This window comes from Amblyomma americanum, chromosome 10 (genome assembly GCF_052857255.1).
Source record: "Amblyomma americanum isolate KBUSLIRL-KWMA chromosome 10, ASM5285725v1, whole genome shotgun sequence".
Lineage (NCBI taxonomy): Eukaryota > Metazoa > Arthropoda > Arachnida > Ixodida > Ixodidae > Amblyomma > Amblyomma americanum.
Genome location: NC_135506.1, coordinates 27,089,715 through 27,110,386, shown reverse-complemented (window position 1 = coordinate 27,110,386; position 20,672 = coordinate 27,089,715). Strand labels below are relative to the sequence as shown.

The 20,672-nt window shown below is 46.3% G+C and overlaps 3 pseudogenes; 2 read left to right on the top strand and 1 right to left on the bottom strand.

Moving 5' to 3' along the window:
• Positions 1-3,175: 3,175 nt before the first annotated feature.
• LOC144106337 (omega-amidase NIT2 pseudogene) lies at positions 3,176-5,666 on the bottom strand (annotated as a pseudogene).
• Positions 5,667-9,401: 3,735 nt separating this feature from the next.
• Positions 9,402-10,669, top strand: LOC144106339 (omega-amidase NIT2 pseudogene; annotated as a pseudogene).
• Positions 10,670-17,424: 6,755 nt separating this feature from the next.
• LOC144106338 (omega-amidase NIT2 pseudogene) lies at positions 17,425-18,754 on the top strand (annotated as a pseudogene).
• Positions 18,755-20,672: the final 1,918 nt, after the last annotated feature.

The window sequence follows — 20,672 nt, the reverse complement described above, 5'->3', positions numbered from 1 at the left end:
AGAGGTTGCTTTGCCTGCAAGCTTCTCGAAAGCGCATGCATTTTTGCGCGATGTGGGCAAAATTATTGGGGCCACAGCGCCAAGGGTAACTGCATTTTCGAAATTCTAAAATGTGATATGGACATTACTTACGGTGGGCTACACGTCTCCCAATAATTAAGCAGCCTTACAGTAACAGTTAAAAAGTTCACTATTCAATATAGGTTAACAAGGCTGCTTAGCTGAATTCTGATGGACCGCCTTTGCCAAAAGTAGCCGGGCAACGGTTGTTTGTTTCTTAGCCCCGTAGCGAATCACTTGTGGCAGCCCTAAATATGTCAGTCTGTGTAAAGTAAAGTGAACCCTTGTCCTCACGTTTGACACCTTTCGGTATTTAGGGGTGCCGGAAAGGCACCGTTATAGGGTTCAGAAGCAAAAACCTGTTGTTCGGTTGCTTTTGGCAAAGGCGGTGCTACACCACTGACAATACTATCCGTCGTACTGTTGAGAAGCAAACACCTGTTGTTCGGTTACTTTTGGCAAAGGGGGTGCTACACCACTGACAATACTATCTGTTATACTGTTGAGAAGCAAAAACCGGTTCGGTTACTTTTGGCAAAGGGGGTGCTACACTGCTGACTATGCTATGCCCAAAAAAGCGCTCTTCTATAGCTCAAAAAGCATATTTTTGAAAATTGTCCAAAGTATTAGCTGCAGCACCCTGTATAGGATATGCTACGGAGTGGCACCGTGGCATGGCAACGACAAAGCAAAGCTCGACAGCGGGGGCCACACTGAGTTGGTATAGCACGCTACGGAAACAGGTGTCAAGTCAGACTTCCCGCAATGAGTGCGTAGGCTGCAGGTGCGTAGGGAAGGCGACTGTTCTATAAATTCTTGTGTTGTGCGTCAACGGAAATGGAAGATAATAAAGAGTAAGCGGACTGAGTTTAAAACTGCTGTGTCGGCGACTAGGCTAGCTGGAAATAGGGCATATACCAGGATCTACACATGCTGTTTTTATTTTTCTTCTAGCAGAAAATCATAAAGGCCTTCATTATTAGCCGCACTTCTGAGGGCAGGAGGCGGAGGTTTTAGGTTTGAGATTCAGTGCATTAAGATTTTGTGTTGTGGTTTGTGACGGTGATCCGGGCGCCATTATGCTGCAGTGTCAACAGCGGGCAACATAGGACTACTTGTTGATTGGGCATCATGTAAAGGCTCATGTTCGTCCTCTTTCTTCTATCCCGTTTGTTCTGCGCTGTTTACATGACGCTCCATTTCGAGCTAGCTGCAGTTAAGGTGTGCAAACTCCTGCCTATATGTGTGAATTATTAGATTAACTACATGCACAAATAGAGAAGAAAAATAGAAAAAAAAGCAAAAGGCGGAGCACATACAGCATATAGCACTCCTTGAGAACATAGTAAACGTGTAGTGATTCGTGTTATCTGAAAAGCCGCAATGCTGCTGGTGGTGGCGTGCAAAGGTGATCAAAGCCTGCCCAATCAGAAAACAATGGCATAACCTCTTCAAAAAAAGGGCAAAACTTTTTGTGGTTTTGTTGTAACAACAAATTTTTCAATCATTCGGTAGTATTTTTATGTAGTTCTTTAGCCTGTAGTTCTGTAGTGCTTGTCTGTAGTTACTTCACAAAATTCCGTTTTACTACAAAAATTTCTGTTTGTACTGAGCGTTCTTTGGTTGTGACTTCATCAATCTTTCTGTTGTGTTTTTGAAGTAGGTGGTGTATGACTGACTCTACTTTTGAAATAAACATGAGGGACGCCGGCTAGATTAAAGCACACGTGGAGCATCTAACGAAGCAGATCAAACAAATCTGGGCTGGTTAATGCTTGAACTGGGAACAAATGCGCTACAAGCGACAAAAAGGACACATACACACGCTTGTAGCGTATTTGTTCCCAGTATGATCAACCAACTAGCCCCTGTAATAGCTTTGCTAATGCTTGAAGCGCAGGAAACCGAAGTAGGACTAATTACAAATAAAAAATTCAATGGAACGGTACAGAAAAGATGGGGGCAAGAGCTCTCTGGTATTTATACCGCTGTTGTGACAATGCGGTGGGGTAATGGAGAATGCATTAGCAAACCAGTACACAGATAAGTCGAGACGAAGGGAAAAACATGAAACAAGAATCATGAAACAGAAAGTACAGGGTTTTGAAAGTATTGACTAGAGAAAAAATTGTGTCCACGTTGTTTCACGACGTGCCCTTACATTGTTTCAAGCTCAGTAAGCCGAAAGCGATGAAGTTCCACGCCATTAGATTTTGTCTGTAATTATTTTTCGTGGAAACATGTTTTGTATGTAAATATTTTTTCAAGGAGACTTTTTGAAGGGCTTTGGGCCACTATGGAATTGACATTCTTCTCTCGGTCGCGGTCACATCATATATTCCATAAGGAATAAAAGTTACCGCCTTATTCTAGCATCAATGAGCGACAATTTTTTTGCTTCTCTTTTGTACCCAGACTTCTGATACCCCCTGCACTCTAAACACGAAAGGAGTAAAAAAAATGGAGTCAGCTGCCATCTAGCACGCCAACCCTTTTATACAAAATAAGTGTGTTAGGGGACATTTTACTTTCATATGGGCGTATTAGTGTTTAAGCATACCTATTTGCTTCAACTCTGTCGCGCCAGAAAGCTTTCCTCCTTTCAAGTATTGGGTACTTTGTTTATCAGTGTTCCGGCCAGCGTCGGTGATCCCATTTTTCGCACTTTTTTTAGAATTGAACAACAAATAAATAAACTGTCAAAATATTGCTTTGTTCTTGGGTTGTGTCTAAAGCCGCAGCACTGTGGACTCTGCTATTCCGGAGCTACCTGGACAAATCCTTGAATTATTTCCTTCGTAACCGGGTTGAGACCCATTCTCCAACGTATTTTACGCATGAAGTCGAATGAAATGTAGCTAAAAGCAAGAACGTACTCAGCTAAAATTTTAACTTCTGTACATTCACTGTATTATTAACTACGACTTAAATCCACAGTTATGCTTTGGAAGTACGTAAAGATACCAGAAACTCAATTGTGTGGCAGTTTTCGTAGAACTAGGATCCCTAGAAATCCCCTGCGGCTTAATGTCAGCATTCACATTCCCTTACTGGCAATTTTAACGATGTAAATTCGTCATTGTTGCATATACGTTGCCACTAGGTCTCCAAAATATCAGGCAACCGCGTTCCACAAGGATAAAGGCTGTGACATTGGAGTACTGGCTAAATACATGGTGTTTATTATACTGGACAAAAGCTCCATAGCTGGGATTTACGTTGTAGTGAGTTAAGACGAATAATCAGCGATTACATTGCAGCTTTTTCATGCCTCACATAATTTAGGCAGACCGTCTCCGCGACAGGCACCACTCTACTTTCGAAACCTAAAGAGATTAGCGAAGACATTCCGCCATAAGCTATTTGGCAGTTGCAGGCGAATACCTTGTGGTGACCGACGTATTCAAATCTTTTACGCATCATTGCAGAGAAGAAAACACGCTATCAAAAGCTAGGCGTCTTACTCCTCTACACTATTTATAAGAAGTGGAAAAGCCTGTCGTCACCATCCACTGAATTTGTAGGAATCGGCATTCTTAGAAATTATGAATTTGCCTGGTTCATTCATCTCCCTCATTGCTGTTCCGTTACCCTGACACTCCTAGCCTTATTTCTGTTGTAATTTGGTGTCCTTGGTTCTCTTGTTCGTTCTTACAAATTTCTTCCTTTTAGTGCTGTTCGTTTTTAATTGCAGTTGCTTGTTGTTGTTTGTAAAAGTCATTTCTTTGTCACTAGTGAGATTGCTATTCTTACTGGCGTTACTTCCATGAACGCAGTGACAAGCCAAGCGGCTTACGTGGAGTCACTGCAACTGCATCCGTAACCGTATAAGACACTGAAATCTTGAACGTTTACACAAGGTTTTAAAAAAGAAAACAGCCTAACAAGTAGTATAAGATCACACCACACGTTTAGCTTGAACCAAGTGGTGTGCTATCAAGAAAAATAAAATCCTCCATGTCTGATACCTTCCCACACTGGATACGATATAACTTTTGCTGTCAGTGCATCGTCTAGGATGAGAGCAAGAGCAACCAGCAGTAATATAACTGTCATGTTCGAAAGGAATGAAAACAGGTACAACTTCTGAAGTCCGAATTTGGACAAAAAAGATGTGTTCAGAGATACGCCCCTTGCGAAGGGCAAAAAACTTCACTCCAATGGCTCTGCTACCAACCAGTCTCCTATACTGAAACAACACCCACGCCACAGTATACAACTGAACATCCGCAACAACCAAAAATAACATGTTTTCATTGTATAACATCGATTGCTCAGGCCGCGGTCATAACACCCATTTATCGCAGAAGTTTGTGTTTCAAGAGTCAGTGGGCTCGCAAAAGGGGAGTTTTTTTTCGATGTGCCATGCTACGGCAATGAACATCTACGCAGCAAACTGCAGAAAACCATAGGATACAGTTATCGCAACAAAGGCTCTATTCAAAAGCGAGTGTTCAAGAAAATTGTTGATCGCTAGGAGGCAAAAACTCAAAGGCAATTCTGAACTTGTAAAGTTTGGCTTCTGGGGCTAAACCACGTCGGAAAAAGCGTTAGCGCTGTCATCTCTCTTATTCAGTCCACAATCTGCCCTGTTTAAGCTCACAACTTCGTAAAGGTCGTTCCTCTTCTGTGTTCTAATGGGTATGTGGTTCCTCACAGACTCCAGGACCTCCAGATCGACGTCGCCGAATACCAGATCTTCCTCTGCACCCGCCGAAGCGACGACCTTGCCTAACGGGTCTACCAACATGCTGTGACCCCAAGTGACGTACCAGTCTCGTTTATTCGTTGCCGGCGAAGCCGATACGACGTACACCTGATTGTCGACCGCTCTAGTCCGTTGAATCAGCTCCCAGTGAAGCGGGCCCGTCACCATGTTGAAAGCAGCCGGATAGCACAGAAGCTTACAGCCCTGCTGGGAGTAAAGTGATGCTAATCCTGGAAAGCGTATATCGTAGCAGATACCAAGGCCCACCTTGCAGTCAGGGGTTTCGAAAGCCGTCAGGCTGTTGCCCGCAGCGAAGCATTCCGACTCGCTGATCGTCATTTTCCCGGGAATGTCAACGTCAAAGAGGTGCAACTTGCGGTGCTTGGCAAGCATCTTGCCGTCGGGACCATACACAAGACATGTGTTGTAGAGCTTGTCGTTCACACGTTCAGCCATTGTGCCACCGATGAGGTACACGTTGTTGTCACCGGCCGCGTCCGAAAGGAATTCACTTGTTTCGCCAGGGATTGGTTCGGCGTACTTATGGAAGTTCGGGAAGCTGCAGGGAAAGCCGAAGAATTCAGGCAGGCACACGACCTTGGCGCCCCTCGCAGCTGCCTTGTTGACGTGGTCTCGGGCTCTGGCCAGGTTTTCGGATTTGCTCGCCCCCACAGCTAGCTGTACGATGGCAATGCGAAATCTCGTAGACGCCATTCTTTTTAATAAGTCGTAGTTTCAACGTGGCCCTTACAGGCTCCGAGAAAGTGGTCAAATCGTTGTGAGGTAAGAGATAGAGATCGACCCAACCACTTGTAAGACTTCTAGCAAAACTGGTGCAGAAGAAACACTACACAGAATGAAACACTGCATGAGGGTTTACCTACAACCGTCGCTCATTACATTCTGCGGGGCAGCGCTCGGCAGGTGGCAGCGCTTTAAAATAGGACTTCGGCCTTACTTTATGTAATGGAAAAACAGCCACGGCACTCACACGTGGGTGTGTTCGTGCGTGCGTGCGTGCGTGTGCGTGTGTGCCTGCGTGCGCGTCGCTAGCTGCGTCAGCTCTTGCATCGTTCATGCAGTGGTCACGAAAACAGGGTAAAAATTCTTGTTTTTTTTTACATTTTAACAGGCACCGAATAAGCAGATGGTAAGCTGCGCAGGTGTTTCAAGGCAAACTTCATATGAGGATTTGCGGCTGAGCTTACTGACAAAATATAGCGTGGTGGCCGCCAGGTCATCGGGCTATTCTTCTACCACTCCTTTTTCTTCACCTCATGCGCGTGCTGCATTGCGAGGATATATCAAAGTTGTTTCGTTGATGTGCAAAGTGAGCATTACAAAGATATAGAGTTCAAGTTTTTGGGTAGGTGGCATAAGGTAATGGTTATTAGCGGGGTCCCTTGAGCATCACATATATACAGTCTTAGTCAAAAATATACATCCCTAGGTGTCTGCTTCCAAGCAGTGTAACAGGGCTCGTTAGCACATTTGACAGTCCTAAGCTTGGGAAGGTTGAGGACTTAAGTTCTTCCCACCTTCGTGAGGTTAGGGTCGCTCAGTATGCAAGAGGAGCCATGCTGCAGGGCTCAGAAGCAGACCACTTGGGCTAATATATACTTTGACAAAGACTGCACATACCATATATTGGATGGGTGGCTGCCGATGGGACAAGAAAGCACATCTTGGCAGCCTGTACGTAAACGTGCACGGGGGCTTATTAGTGTTTTAGCACAGGCAGTATGCTCCGTACTTTTTAATAGTGATGCTTGAAGAGGCCAGTGCGAATATCGAAGATGCGTTTGCCCACCTCAGGGAGGATGTTTGGCGGTTTCTCGTGTCGTCAATCGTGACACTGGCACGGATTGTGGCATCCATTCCACAGAATTTGAAACTTCCGGAGTTACTTTAACGGCCCTCAGTGCATCTCCACTCTATCTCCTTACCACACCCTAATGGCCTAGTACCTATTTATATTTTAAATTCTGGAATTTAACACCCTGAAGTCACAGATGGGCTTTGTGGGCAACAGTAGTGGAGGGCTCCCGATCAATTTAGACCTGCCAGGATTCATTAACATCCAATGACAAAACACAGCACAGGCATTTTTGTATTTAACCTTCATAAGAATATGGCCTCCTTAAAGCTATCACGAGAAATTGAGCCCATTCTTATCCAGTGTAAGGCCCTTCATCCCTCAGTGCCCCAGGCTACCAGAGATCCGAGTTGCACTCGCATTAGGAATAGCCAAAGGAGGCTCAGTTTGTAAAAGGACAATCAAGTATGATGCGATTAGAAGAATATGGTGGTGAATAGAAAGAGAGTAGTTTAGAGGGGTGAAGAAGAAAACTTGCAGCTATTTCTAAAAAAATTTAGCACGCAAGGAATTAATAGATATCTGATCATTATCACCGTTACAATAGAAATGGTATGATATCTATCTATCTGTCTGTTTGTCTGTCTATCTATCTATCTGTCTGTCTGCCTGTCTGCCTGTCTTACCATCTATCTTATCTTTCTATCTATCTACCTGTCTGTCTGTCTGTCTGTCTGTCTGTCTGTCTGTCTGTCTGTCTGTCTGTCTGTCTGTCTGTCTGTCTGTCTGTCTGTCTGTCTGTCTGTCTGTCTGTCTGTCTGTCTGTCTGTCTGTCTGTCTGTCTGTCTGTCTGTCTGTCTGTCTGTCTGTCTGTCTGTCTGTCTGTCTGTCTGTCTGTCTGTCTGTCTGTCTGTCTGTCTGTCTGTCTGTCTGTCTGTCTGTCTGTCTGTCTGTCTGTCTGTCTGTCTGTCTGTCTGTCTGTCTGTCTGTCTGTCTGTCTGTCTGTCTGTCTGTCTGTCTGTCTTACCATCTCTCTTTCTATCTGTCGGTCTGTCTGTGTGTCTGTGTGTCTGTCTGTCTCTGTTCGTCCGTCCGTCCATCTATCAGCATGCCTGCCTTCCTCTCTGCCCGCCTGTCTCGTACCCAACAATTCAGGACAAAATAATTTCCAACGAGAAAAAGTTTATGAGCGCAATTTTTTCCATGTTATAAGATTTCACTATAACAATCAATACACCTGCAGATCTCCCGTCGGCAGGCTTGAATTTTTTTGTTATTAACGTTCTTGCTATCGTGAAAAGCCTTCCCCATTGCTTTTATATGACAGTCTAACCACTCGATGCGAGCGATATAAATTATTTAAAAGAAAGATTTTGCTACATATCGAAGAATGCATCATTACCTTCGATATTTAAATACCAGTACCTTACATTTTTTTATATTAAAAATTTTTGCCCAAATATGTTAGACAGACTGTCCTTACAGGCTAGTTCACAACGGCTTCTTTCCTTACATTTAACTGCTATAGTTCAGAGCACGTAATGTCGCTGGTGGTGGACAACGTGGTGCCTTCCTGTGCAAAAGCGTGAGGCGCACCAAAGCCATCTCGGTGAAAAGGGAGTATAAAAGGAAGATGGACCACTGAGCTAATCACTACTTGATCGAAAATACAAAACATCTGACTTCCAACCGCTGATGGTGTTCAGGCCGATCTTGTCCGAAAGAGGCGTTAGGTCGGCTCCAAAGCTTCGGGGTTTCTTGTGATGACAGCTTTGGTGAGGGTGTAACGTGCCAGTACCTCTACTCAGCACTGGCTTGATTGGACCTTGAGGGTACCTCCCCCCCCCCAAAAAAAAAAAGAATCAGCATTGCCTTGAGCAGCACCTAGATGACAGGCACGGACGGACGGACGGACGGACGGACGGACGGACGGACGGACGGACGGACGGACGGACGGACGGACGGACGGACGGACAGACAGACAGACAGACAGACAGACAGACAGACAGACAGACAGACAGACAGACAGACAGACAGACAGACAGACAGACAGACAGACAGACAGACAGACAGACGGACGGACGGACGGACGGACGGACGGACGGACAGACAGACAGACAGACAGACAGACAGACAGACAGACAGACAGACAGACAGACAGACAGACAGACAGACAGACAGACAGACAGACAGACAGACAGACAGACAGACAGACAGACAGACAGACAGACAGACAGACAGATGCAGACAGACAGATTCAGACAGACAGATTCAGACAGACCGATGCAGACAGGCAGGCAGGCAGGTAGATGCAGACAGGCAGGCAGGCAGGCAGGCAGGCAGGCAGATGCAGACAGGCAGGCAGGCAGGCAGGCAGACGGACAGATTGATGGATGGATCAACAATTTTAAAACATCTTAGTGTCCTCCCTAATCTCAAGCCGAAGAGGTGCAGAAAAAGGGGTGGTAGAAAAATAGCCTGAACATCTGGCAGAGCGGTTTTCTGTCCCCTGCGCTATATTTTTCTCACTATCCGCAGCTACAAATCCACACAGGAAGTTTGCCGTGAAACTTGTGCGAAATTTCCCATCTGCTGATGATTCCATGGCTGCTAAAATTTACAAAGAAATCAAGGTTATTTTTCCCCCAGATCGAGAAGACCTCATGAACTGCGCAAGAGCTGGGGCAACTACTAGCGGCACACACACACAAGTTTCAGTGGCGTTGTTTTTTTTTAATTAGTTTGCAAGTACGTGAGTTTGCAGTGCCGCTTGTGATCCGTTTTTACACTGCCTCAGAAAAGGCGAAATGCTAGTTATGAGGGCTGCCACCTGGCGTTTGCTGCTTCGCAGAATACAATGATGGAGCCACGATTGTCGGTGAAATGTTCTGCAGTGTTTCATGCCGAGCAGTGTTACTTCTGTGCAAGTTTTTGCTACATAGCATAGAAGTGGTTGTGGTGTTCTATATCACTTAGCTAAACGGCGTGAGCGTTTTCTCCAAGCTTGTAAGGGACACGTAGAAACTACGGCGTTTTAAAAAGAATGGCGTCTACGAGGTTTCGCATTGCCATCGTACAGCTCGCTGTGAGGACGAGCAAATTCGAAAATCTGGCCAGAACCCGAGAACACGTAAGCAAGGCGGCTGCGAAGGGTGCCAGAATTGTGTGTTTGCCTCCATTATTCGGCTTTCCCGGCGGCTTCCAGAACATCGTTAAATATTCCGAGCCAATCCCTGGCGAAATAAGCGAGTGGCTTTCGGACGCGGCCAGGGATAACAACGTTTATCTCGTCGGTGGTACAATGGCTGAACGGGTAGATGACAAGCTATACCACACTTGCCTCGTCTACGGTCCCGACGGCAAGATGCTCGCCAAGCATCGTAAGCTTCACCTCTTCGACATCGACATTCCGGGCAAGATAACGTTCAAGGAGTCGGACTGCTTCACGGCGGGCAGCAGTCTGACGACGTTCGACACACCTTACTGCAAGGTCGGCCTCGGTATCTGCTACGATCTGCGCTTCGCTCAAATGGCGCAGCTCTATGCCAAGCAAGGCTGCAAGTTTCTGTGCTACCCGGCTGCTTTCAGTATGGTGACGGGTCCGCCTCACTGGGAGTTGCTTCAGCGTGGTAGGGCCGTCGACAACCAGGTTTACGTGGCCGGTGCTTCGCGGGCAATGGATAAACGAAGCTGGTACGTCGCGTGGGGTCACAGCATGTTGGTGGACCCAATGGGCAACGTCGTCGCTTCGGCGGGTGCGGAGGAAGATGTGGTGTTCGGGGACGTCGACCTCGAGCTCCTGGAGTCCGTGAGGAACCAGATACCCATCACAATACAGAATAGGAACGACCTTTACGATGTCGTGAGCGTAAACAGTGTACAATGTGGACATCACGCTGATTAAGAAGCATACAAGCGCCAAGAGACCGTTAAGAGACAGGAAGCGGGCAGAGTAGGTGAGGGAAAAAACACGGGTTAATGATGACATCCTAGTCGAAATCAAAGGGAAAAAATGGGCCTGGGCAGGGCATGCAATGCGAAGGCAAGATAGCTGCTGATCTTTAAGGGTAGCGTTGTGGATTCTACGAGAAGGTAAGCGTAGCAGGGGGCGGCCCAGGGTTAGGTGGGCGAATAGATTAAGAAGTTTGCAAGCGTAGGGTGGGCGCAGCTGTCAAAGGACAGGGCTAATTGTGGAGTCATGGGAGAGGCCTTTGGCCTGCAGTTTGTGTAGTCAGGCTGATGATGGTTATGATGATGATGATGGTGGTGGTGGTGGTGGTGGTGGCGGTGGTGGTGGTGATGATGGTGATGATGATGATCATGAAGCTCTGACGCTTTATCTTACTTGATTTAGCCCCAGCAACCAAGCTTAGCAAGTTCAGAATTGTCTTAGCGTTATTGCCCTCTAGCGATCAACAGGTTTCTTTAACGCTCGCTTCTGTACAGACCCTTTCCTGGCCGTGGTAACTGCATCCTGCGGTTTCCCACAGTTTGCTGCATGGTGGTCATTGCCGTAGCATGTCGCAAAAAGTAAAAAAGATTCGTTCGGAGAGTCTCCTCACCCCTCAGTCACGAGCACAATTCTCCAATGAGAAGGATTAATGTCCGCCCCTTGAACAATTAGAGTGATGGAATAAAACATGCTACATGTGCTAATTAGATCTATGTGTCCTTGATGGTTTACCAGCTGTAGACTGGGAAGTTGGTTTCATTTTAGTGCATACGAGAGCGGTCGGCAACACAGCCAATGTAGTGAATTCTATGCGCTTCGCACAGCATGTATCTCTGGGAACATTATTTTGTGCACTGCCGCACTTGGGAGGTTTCGTCAGTTTCCAGTCCCTTTGCACGTTACAGTGATAATACTGCTAGCTGTGCTACAAATACACTACAAGGTTGCCGCTCCCATCCTAGGTGACACAGTGGCGGCAAAATTTGCATCGTATCCAGGGCTGGAAGTTGTCAGACAAGCAGCATTTTATTTCGGTTAATAAAACACAGCTTGGTTCAAGACATGTATCCGATTTGTTCTCTGCAGCCTGTTCTGCTGTTTTCCCTTTTTAAACTTCGTTTAAACGCTTAAGCTTTCAGTGTCTGATACGTGGTTACGCATGTAATTGTAGTGCTTCCGCGTAAGCCTCTTGGCTTCTTATTGCTTCATAAATTAACCCCAGCAGAAATATCAATCTCATGAGTGACAAAAAAAATACATTTAGAAACAACTATAACAAATAACTATCTGCAAAGAAACTGCGTAAAAAACGAAATCAAAGTGCAATAACTGATCAGGAAACCTAACAAAGGCATCAAATTACCAGAAAAAAAAAATCGTTACAAGTGTCAGGCTAATGGCAGCAGCAAGATGAAGCCGACAATTGGATGAAATCTCGTCTTGTCGGGAACAATCCTTTTCGGTCGGCGTCCATTTTTAAGTTTTTCTCGCAGAAGCAAGAGTAATAAAACATAATTGATGGATATGGATGAACCGCGCCTTAATTGTTAACACTTTTCTCCGAATCCTGCAACTTCATCGCGTGGTGACGCCTGGCGTTTCCCCTTTTATTTAAGTAGTACCGAGATGCATATGCACCTAAATTGTGACAGCGCATTTTCTTCTTTGTAAAGATGCGTAAGAATTAGTATACATCGATCACCACATGGTATTCGTCTGCGACAGCTAAATAGTTTATAATCGAATGTTCTGATTCACCTGTTTTTAGTTTCAAGAGCAGAATGATGCCTAGGACGTAAAAGATCAGCCTAAATCTTATGAGACATGAAAAACTGCCACATAATCGTTGATTATTCATTTTAACTCGCGCAGTAGTCGGTCTGAGATGCAAGCAGTGATTGGCATGTCCTTCAAGCAAAGAATTTTTCGTTTTTTTCTCTCTACCGTCATCATAATGTGTCGATGTAAGACAAATTTCATTTCATTTCGCGTGTTTTTTCACAACTTTGTGCTCTTTTTACTCAGGGACTTTATGTACAACTAGGCGGATGACATGCGGCCAGTGCGAATTGATGTCCTGATGGTTTTTTTATAAGTTAACAGCGGTCACACATGGCGACAATAAAAACTTCGAAGCCCAAACTAGTCCAGAGACAAAAGTAGTAGCAGTTCGATACTTTTTTCAAACTGACTTCAGGTCAGGGATTTACTAGTATCTGGGCAAGGTAAAGGCCAAGAATGGTGGCGGAAACAAGAAATAAAATAGGGGGGGGATACTTAAGGGTATGACGCGGTAGCGTAATGGGTAAATTCCCATATATGCAGGAAGTCATTCTCTACATTCATAGATCCCTGGGAGTCCTCATACCCTTCTTGGTGCAGTGGTGCAGCGGTTAAGCGATGCGCCACTGCCCTGCGATGCCAGGTGATCCTAGCGCTGGGCCTTGCACGACCCACGTTGCTTTTGCCGAGCGGTCAATCATTAACTGAAGTGCCACCCGCCATGGTGGGCAGTTTTCTCACTGTCCGGTGGCCAGGTTGTGATGAAGATGAAAGGTCACGTGATCTAGGTGGCCCACCTGCCTTCTAGGCTGCTCGGGTTACTCTCTGGGGACCACCTACCAGAGCCATGCCCGTGATCGTCCGCTCACGATGCCGACAACGCCGACGTTGAACGGGGTCATTAACACTCTTGCGTTAAAATCTGTTAAGGGCAGGTCTTAGGCTGGATACAAAAAGTTTTAAAGCGCAAGCAGTACCAGTGTCACAGTGAGAAACAACCGGCGCCTGCCTGCCTGGCTGCCTGCCTGCCTGCCCGCTCGCCCATCCGTCCGTCCGTCCGTCCGTCTGTAATCTTGGAGGATCAATAATTCAGCCCTCACAAGCAACACACTCCACCCCACTGAACATCCGCTGCAAGGAGGCTCGCTCCATCACCCTACCCAACTCCCGCCCGCATTCACCCTTCAGTGCGCCTTCCAGCCCCACTCACCTAGCACTACCCTCCACCCACCACCAGCCCTTTTACATTCACCTTCCACAAGGCATCTACCCACTATGAATCCCGCGCCGTAGCGGAACCAAAAAGCGGCGGTGAAATCGAATGCAAAGACGTGATGGCAGATCCAGATGGCTTACCCAGTATGTCCGCCACAAATCACTCGCTGGTGACGGCAGTCCAGCACATTTGTCTTTAATAGCTTTAGAAACGTCCTCTCTCTCTCACCTTCCCACTTCAATTATTTTTGTTTAATGCGATTGGAGAAGCAAGTAAGTGCACCGACTTTCCAGACATTCTAGTCGAGTTTTGGGCAGGCAGCTTTGCTTGCAAGGCAGCTGGCAATCACATGTAGCTGTAAGCACGGATACATGTCATTTATTCGAGAAGGAGGCACTATTGGCACATATTCAGACATTAGAATATACGCCGGTAGACTTCTGCCGATATCTTTCACGCCTGTTTGGCAGCGTGCTCATCCGTTAGTCTAATAAAACTCAAGTTCTACGGTACCAGCTGTTTCTGTGTCAATACTGAAAAATTAAAAAGCGAAGTTTGTCAACATTGGCTTTCCGTGTCTTCCATCTATTCTGATCGCTTGTCTCAGTCGGGACGCATCCACCTCCGATCGCAAGCAAGCTGCATTTTTATTTCCGGATTCTGAAGAAATAAACGCAGCGCTCCTTCCCCCCCCCCCCCCCCCCCGCTTATCTTTTCACATCGTTAATTTTTCCTCACTGTGCGCTTGAGCGCAGGAATGCAATAAGTTATCACCAGCGGCAGCACACGCGACGATCTACCGCAAAATATCACGTAAGAAGCCGCGACAAAACAGGTTATTAGCGAACCGACTAATACGGCGGGTGCAAAGGGGAATGCTTGTACTTACCCTGTGGTACTTACCCAATGAGCACTGAAACTCCCGAGGATGTCTTAGGGACTTTTGAGACGTCCTGTGGACGTCCAGTGAAGTTTCAGTTGCGATTGGGCAGCTGCTTCTCACTTTCCTAGCATTTCGCGCACCTTGGTCTACCCTCTTCCGCGGCGTTTGAAACACAAGCCATTGGCAAGGTCATCGTCCTGTCCACAAACCACATTTTACCTACATCAAAATCAAGCTCTGATGTGCATTGGTAGTCAAGACGCTGGTAGCCAATTTCGTTACGGCGAGACGTACACTAACATTGAGGAAAAACGCTAAGGCGCCCGTGTGCTGTGCGATGTCAGTGCACGTTAAAGATCCTCAGGTGGTCGAAATTATTCCGGAGCCGTCCACTACGGCACCTCTTCCTTTCTTCTTTCGCACCCTCCTTTATCCCTTTCCTTACGGCGCGGTTCAGGTGTCCAACGATATATGAGACAGATACTGCGCCATTTCCTTTCCCCCAAAACCTATTATTATTATTATTATTATTATTATTATTATTATTATTATTATTATTATTATTATTATTATTATTATTATTATTATTATTATTATTATTATTATTATTATTATTATTATTATTATTATTATTATTATTATTATCAACCTGCCCAGCCAGATATAACAGCTAATTCTCAGCATCAGAAAACAATTCAATAGATGCCAGGCCAATGGGACATTGGCAGTAATTTGTAATTTTCAGCGCATGCTTTCTCATGCGCTGAAAAAAACTTAGTCATTAGCCTAGACCAAATCCCACGATCCACGCCAGTCTCATAAATAAACCAAAGTACAAATAAGTTACAGGTATCCTCCATCCGAGACATGGGAAAACACACCACGATTCAAAATTCCACATTGGAGAGATCGCTCTATATTGTGCTCCACGGAAGCACTATTATATCCCAGCACGTTCGTCTTTTCCTCTCCCATTGGTGCGGCGCCCTTCGTAAAGCCACGTACTACAGCAGCGTTCCCGTTAATATCCGACGCCTTAACACACCTCGCCCTGAACATTCACCACATTCCTTGGGAAAGCTAACTCGACCCAACAACACAAAAGCTCCGAAAAAATATGGCTGTGGTTTAGCTCCGGTTAAACCTGGAGTGTCGCGATAGCTACATCTGGCCGAGTGGAACTCGCTCAGTCGAATTGCAAAGTCAGTCTTTCGCCGCTCCGTTTCACTGGGCGTTCCTTCTTCATTTTCGTCCCTAGACGTAGATTCACTCCCCCCTCCATCTCTCCATCACCACTCTCCATCTCTCCATCTCTCCATCATCACCACCGCAGCTGCTCCGCACCACGGGACCAACCACGCGACCAGCCACGGAGCTCAAGGGGTGCCACGCTGAAGGCTCGAACTGCTAGCGTAGTGTAGCTATCGCTACAATATTCCGCTGTCCTCCATGATGTGCTGGAAGAGGAACGGGAGGTGCATTGTTATTGATTTTTTTTAAAACGAAAACTTTGCTGCTCCTCTCCGTAGCTGCTTCGCCGTGTGCGCGAGTTTGCCCATTGCCCCGCCGCGGTGGCTCAGTGGTTAGGGCGCTCGACTACTGATCCGGAGTTCCCGGGTTCGAACCCGACCGCGGCGGCTGCGTTTTTATGGAGGAAAAACGCTAAGGCGCCCGTGTGCTGTGCGATGTCAGTGCACGTTAAAGATCCCCAGGTGGTCGAAATTATTCCGGAGCCCTCCACTACGGACCTATTCGTTCCTATCTTATTTCACTCCCTCCTTTACCCCTTCCCTTACGGCGCGGTTCAGGTGTCCAACGATATATGAGACAGATACTGCGCCATTTCCATTCCACCAAAAACCAATTATTATTATTATTGAACCGAGGAGAAGCCGCCTGACAGCCGTGACGTCACTCAGCCGCCGCCGCCGAAACCGAGCGCTCGCCTCTGTTTATATAGGCCGTCGGCGTTCACTGTGTTCATTGGTGTTGGCAATGAGAACGTTCTAGACTCCGATGATTTTGAGGAAAGAAAGGGCGCATAACTGTCTCCTTGGGTCAGTGGACACCTCAATCGCGCTTTGAAGTACGTGGCAGTGGTGAGACAGAGATGTGGGCTGCATGCATTAGTGCTGACAACGTTGTGGGAGATGGGCTGCACTGCAACAATAAGCCGCAGCGTTCATTGGGGGAACAACCTCTCGCACGATCAACCATTAACAATATGCAGGGTGGCAGGGTAGACGCACTGCCTATCCAGCGAGCGGACCGCACTCAACGTTGCAAACGCCAAAGCGTGTCTAGTTGCCAGATACACTGCAGCTTGCTCTCTCTAGCCAGGCTCAGCAGTAGTTAAACCGCAGCATATTTTTTTTCGGTTGGCTTGTTTAATTTTTTTTTTTGCGCCGTTATCGTTCCCCTCTATTCTCGGGCCATGCGTCAGCAAGTGAGGTTCACCTTGAACCTCTTTTTAAAACTCGCACATCTGATTCCGTGAATGTGACGTTGTTTCAGCCGACACAGTTTCACGATCGAGGAAATAACGGAATCAAGCCTGCTTTTCCCGTCGATTGAGACAGCCGAGGTCACTGGAATAAACGCCGACGCAAGACCGCGGCCACTTGCACGCACATGCACACGTGTGCCTCAGTGCCACATTCCAGCTCTTGCACTTTCCGTCACCGTAGGTGCACCAAGACGTCGCCCTAGCTGCAAGCTCAGCAACGCTCGCAATATTTTTCTCTTGTGCGTTTTTTACAATGTTCTTAATGGAGGCGAAATCCGGTTTCCCAAGGCCAACCGTACGAAGAGAGCTGCCTGGCTGAACGTGAAGAGCCGCAAGGGTCAATAAGCTCTTCTCAATGTTTCGTCGGCGCCTAGTGTGCGCCAATTTTTCTGTTTTTTTTTTTTGAGGGCGTAAGTTTCTTAGGAGAAGCAGGTTTAGTTTCCGCTAGAAGGTATAAAAGCAGCTGCGGAGCGCGCTTGCACATAGTTGAAAACAGTTAGAGAGCTTTCTTGGAGGTTCTCAATTGAAGCCCGCTTTTTTATTTCGGAAAATAATGGCGTCTACAAGCTTTCGCATCGCCATCGTGCAGCTTGCTGTGAGGGCGAGCAGATCCGAAAACCTGGCCAGGGCACGAGACCACGTCAGCAAGGCGGCAGCAAAAGGCGCCCATATCGTGTGCCTACCTGAATTCTTCGGGTTTCCCTGCGCCATCCAGAACTTCCATAAGTACGCCGAGACAATCCCTGGTGCAACCAGCGAGTACCTTTCAGACGTGGCCAGTGCAAACAACGTGTACCTCATAGGTGGCACAATGGCCGAACGTGTAAACGACAAGCTCTACAACACAAGTCTTGTGTATGGTCCCGACGGCAAGATGCTGGCCAAGCACCGCAAGTTGCATCTCTTTGAAATTGACATTCCCGGGAAAATGACAATCAGCGAGTCGGAATGCTTCGCGGCGGGCAACAGCCTGACGGCTTTCGAAACTCCTTACTGCAAGGTGGGCCTTGGAATTTGCTACGACCTACGCTTTCCAGGATTGGCGTCACTCTACTCCCAGCTGGGCTGCAAGCTTCTGTGCTACCCCGGTGCTTTCAACATGGTGACGGGCCCACTTCACTGGGAGCTGATTCAACGGACTAGAGCGGTCGACAATCAGGTGTACGTCGTATCGGCTTCAGCCGCCACGGACAAAAGCGCCTGTTACGTCACGTGGGGTCACAGCATGTTGGTGGACCCAATGGGCAAGGTCGTCGCTTCGGCGGGTGCCCCGGAAGATGTCATCGTTGGCGACGTCGACCTGGATTACTTGGAGTCCATTAGGAACCAGATACCAGTCACACGACAGAGGAGGAGCGACCTTTACGAGCTCGTGAGCGTGGATAGCTCAGATTGTAGAGATCACTTCGCGCTACGTACATGCTAGCGTTGAAGGCAAGTGCTAGCGTCTCTGATCTTTTTTACCCCAGAAACCAAGCTTTATGTAAGTACGCTGTTTGACTTCGTTTTGTCTCAGAAATCAAGCTTTATGAACTTACAATTGTCTTAGTGCTGTTGTGCACTTGTAATTAACACGCGCCTTTTGAGAACTTACTCATCAAGAGAGTCTATAGAGTGATTAATGCTTCTGGAATATTTTCAACTCTGCGATGTGGTTTTTGGTTGTCTTAGCGTTTCGCAAAAGAAAGGTACCCTTTCTTCAATCCGCACTAATCAACAGGACCTAAGTCACCGGTGTGTCCAATTTTTGAGTACTGGGCAAACAGAACATTAGCAACACTCTTCCTGTGGTTTCTACATACCCTCCAGAGGCCAGTTACTATCCTGTATCCTTGAGGGGGCGATGTCCTCTACAACGGCCGTGCTTCATGAGTTCAAAGAAGCTGTCCTGCATATTGTCATGTACTTGTTGAAAAAGAGTACTTTAATACGTGGAGCCTGGCAAGAGGAGAGGGCAACGGCAGCCTACACGCGATGGCGCGAGCGCTACGTCGTCGTCTTAAAAGGTCAGCTACTTCTCTGCTTGCGGTTTATTGACACTTCGCCGTGACTGGTCTGCACTAAGCAGCCCGACGATAGGCGATATTAACTGATTCAAAAACAACTCCACAAAACCTCTCCAGCATCCGCAGAAAAAGCAACCATCAGCCAGTCTGTCATGACAATAGATGTCTACATAGCCTGGTCAGCGTCGCAAACCGCTGTACACTTTCCTAACGGACCCCAGCACGCTGTCTCGTTTTGGGCAACAAAACCGAGTGAAAAAAGGGGAGGAAAAAATATGACCCCTATAAAAAAAATGATGGTCAATTTGAGTCAGGAGGCCAAATGCGGGTTAGGTGCGGTAGCAGTTCGGATTTCCCTTCGGTTCTGGTGTTCCAGATCCAGTATTCCCGGATGACAATTGTTCGCATAGCGATAATGGGTTAATGTCAATATATGCGGAATAGGTCATTCTCTCCGTTCATAGATTCCTGGGAGTCTTCCTACTATTCCTGTCGCTGTGGTGCAGCGGTCAAGTTAAGATGCTCCACTGCTCTTCCATGCAGGTGCTGCCATCGGTGGGACTTGCGTTGCTTGGGTTAGGGTGCAAACCAGGTTGCTCTTTCCGAACAGCCCTTTACGAGGTTGGTAGGTATATATATATATATATATATATATATATATATATATATATATATATATATATATATATATATATATATATATATATATATATATATATATATATATATATATATATATATATATATATATATATATATACCTGCGAAAGATGCCCACCACCAGTTGGGCAGCTGAGCAGCCTGCCACAAAACAGGCTTCAGACAAACAGACAACATATAAATGAGCGGAATGGCCACTATAAATGTTAGCGCACTTAAACGCTATAGAGAAGGCGTTATTGACCACTTGACACCGTGATGAATAAATGGCTGCGCCGCTGCTATAGCTTAGAGTTATCGCCTTATGATTGGGACCTCCAATGATGTTTAAAAAATTTTGGCGTCATTATTCAACAATACAGTAAGCGTGATGTGGAAAAAAACTTGCTTGGCGTATTTCAGTGCTTATCAATAATTAGAAGCTATGGCACAATATAAATCCCAGTGATAAGGAACAACCGCTTAATTTGGCTCTGCGATGAAGGCGTTTTTTTTTTCTTACCTACAAGACGTCTTATGGAGGTAGTGGACTGTGGGGAACGATGCTTGCATGAAATGATGCGTAAAGTTATGCGTTCTAGCACGAGAAGAATCTTTTTTGTAAAAAGGCACAAATTTGTTGCCACAGATACGGTTAGAAAAGTTTGGAATGTGCTCATCTTAAAAAGTTTCGAGTTCTGCATATATGGACGAAAAAACTGCTTTCGAATAATCTCTAATATATTTGGGATTAGATGGCATACGTTTTTGAAATCCCTTTGAGCTCAAACTGAATGAACGAACGAACAGTCACTGAGGCCCCGCTGAAATTTCAATGAATCAACTAGCTCAGGAAATCTAGTTAGAGCAATATCAAGAATATTTGCGCAGGTAGGTGTGGTACGAGTTGGCTGAGTAATCAGCTGAAAAAAGTTGAAGTATGCACACAGATTTATGAAGCCAATTGCGTCTGATGACGAATCCAGAGTGGAGTGCAATGCACAGGACGAATTTCTTTTTTTTTTTTGATGCCTTGAAATCACCAAGTAAAAAACATTGGCGAAGAAAAAAATCTAACCAAACCTCGGTTGAGCACATCACGAA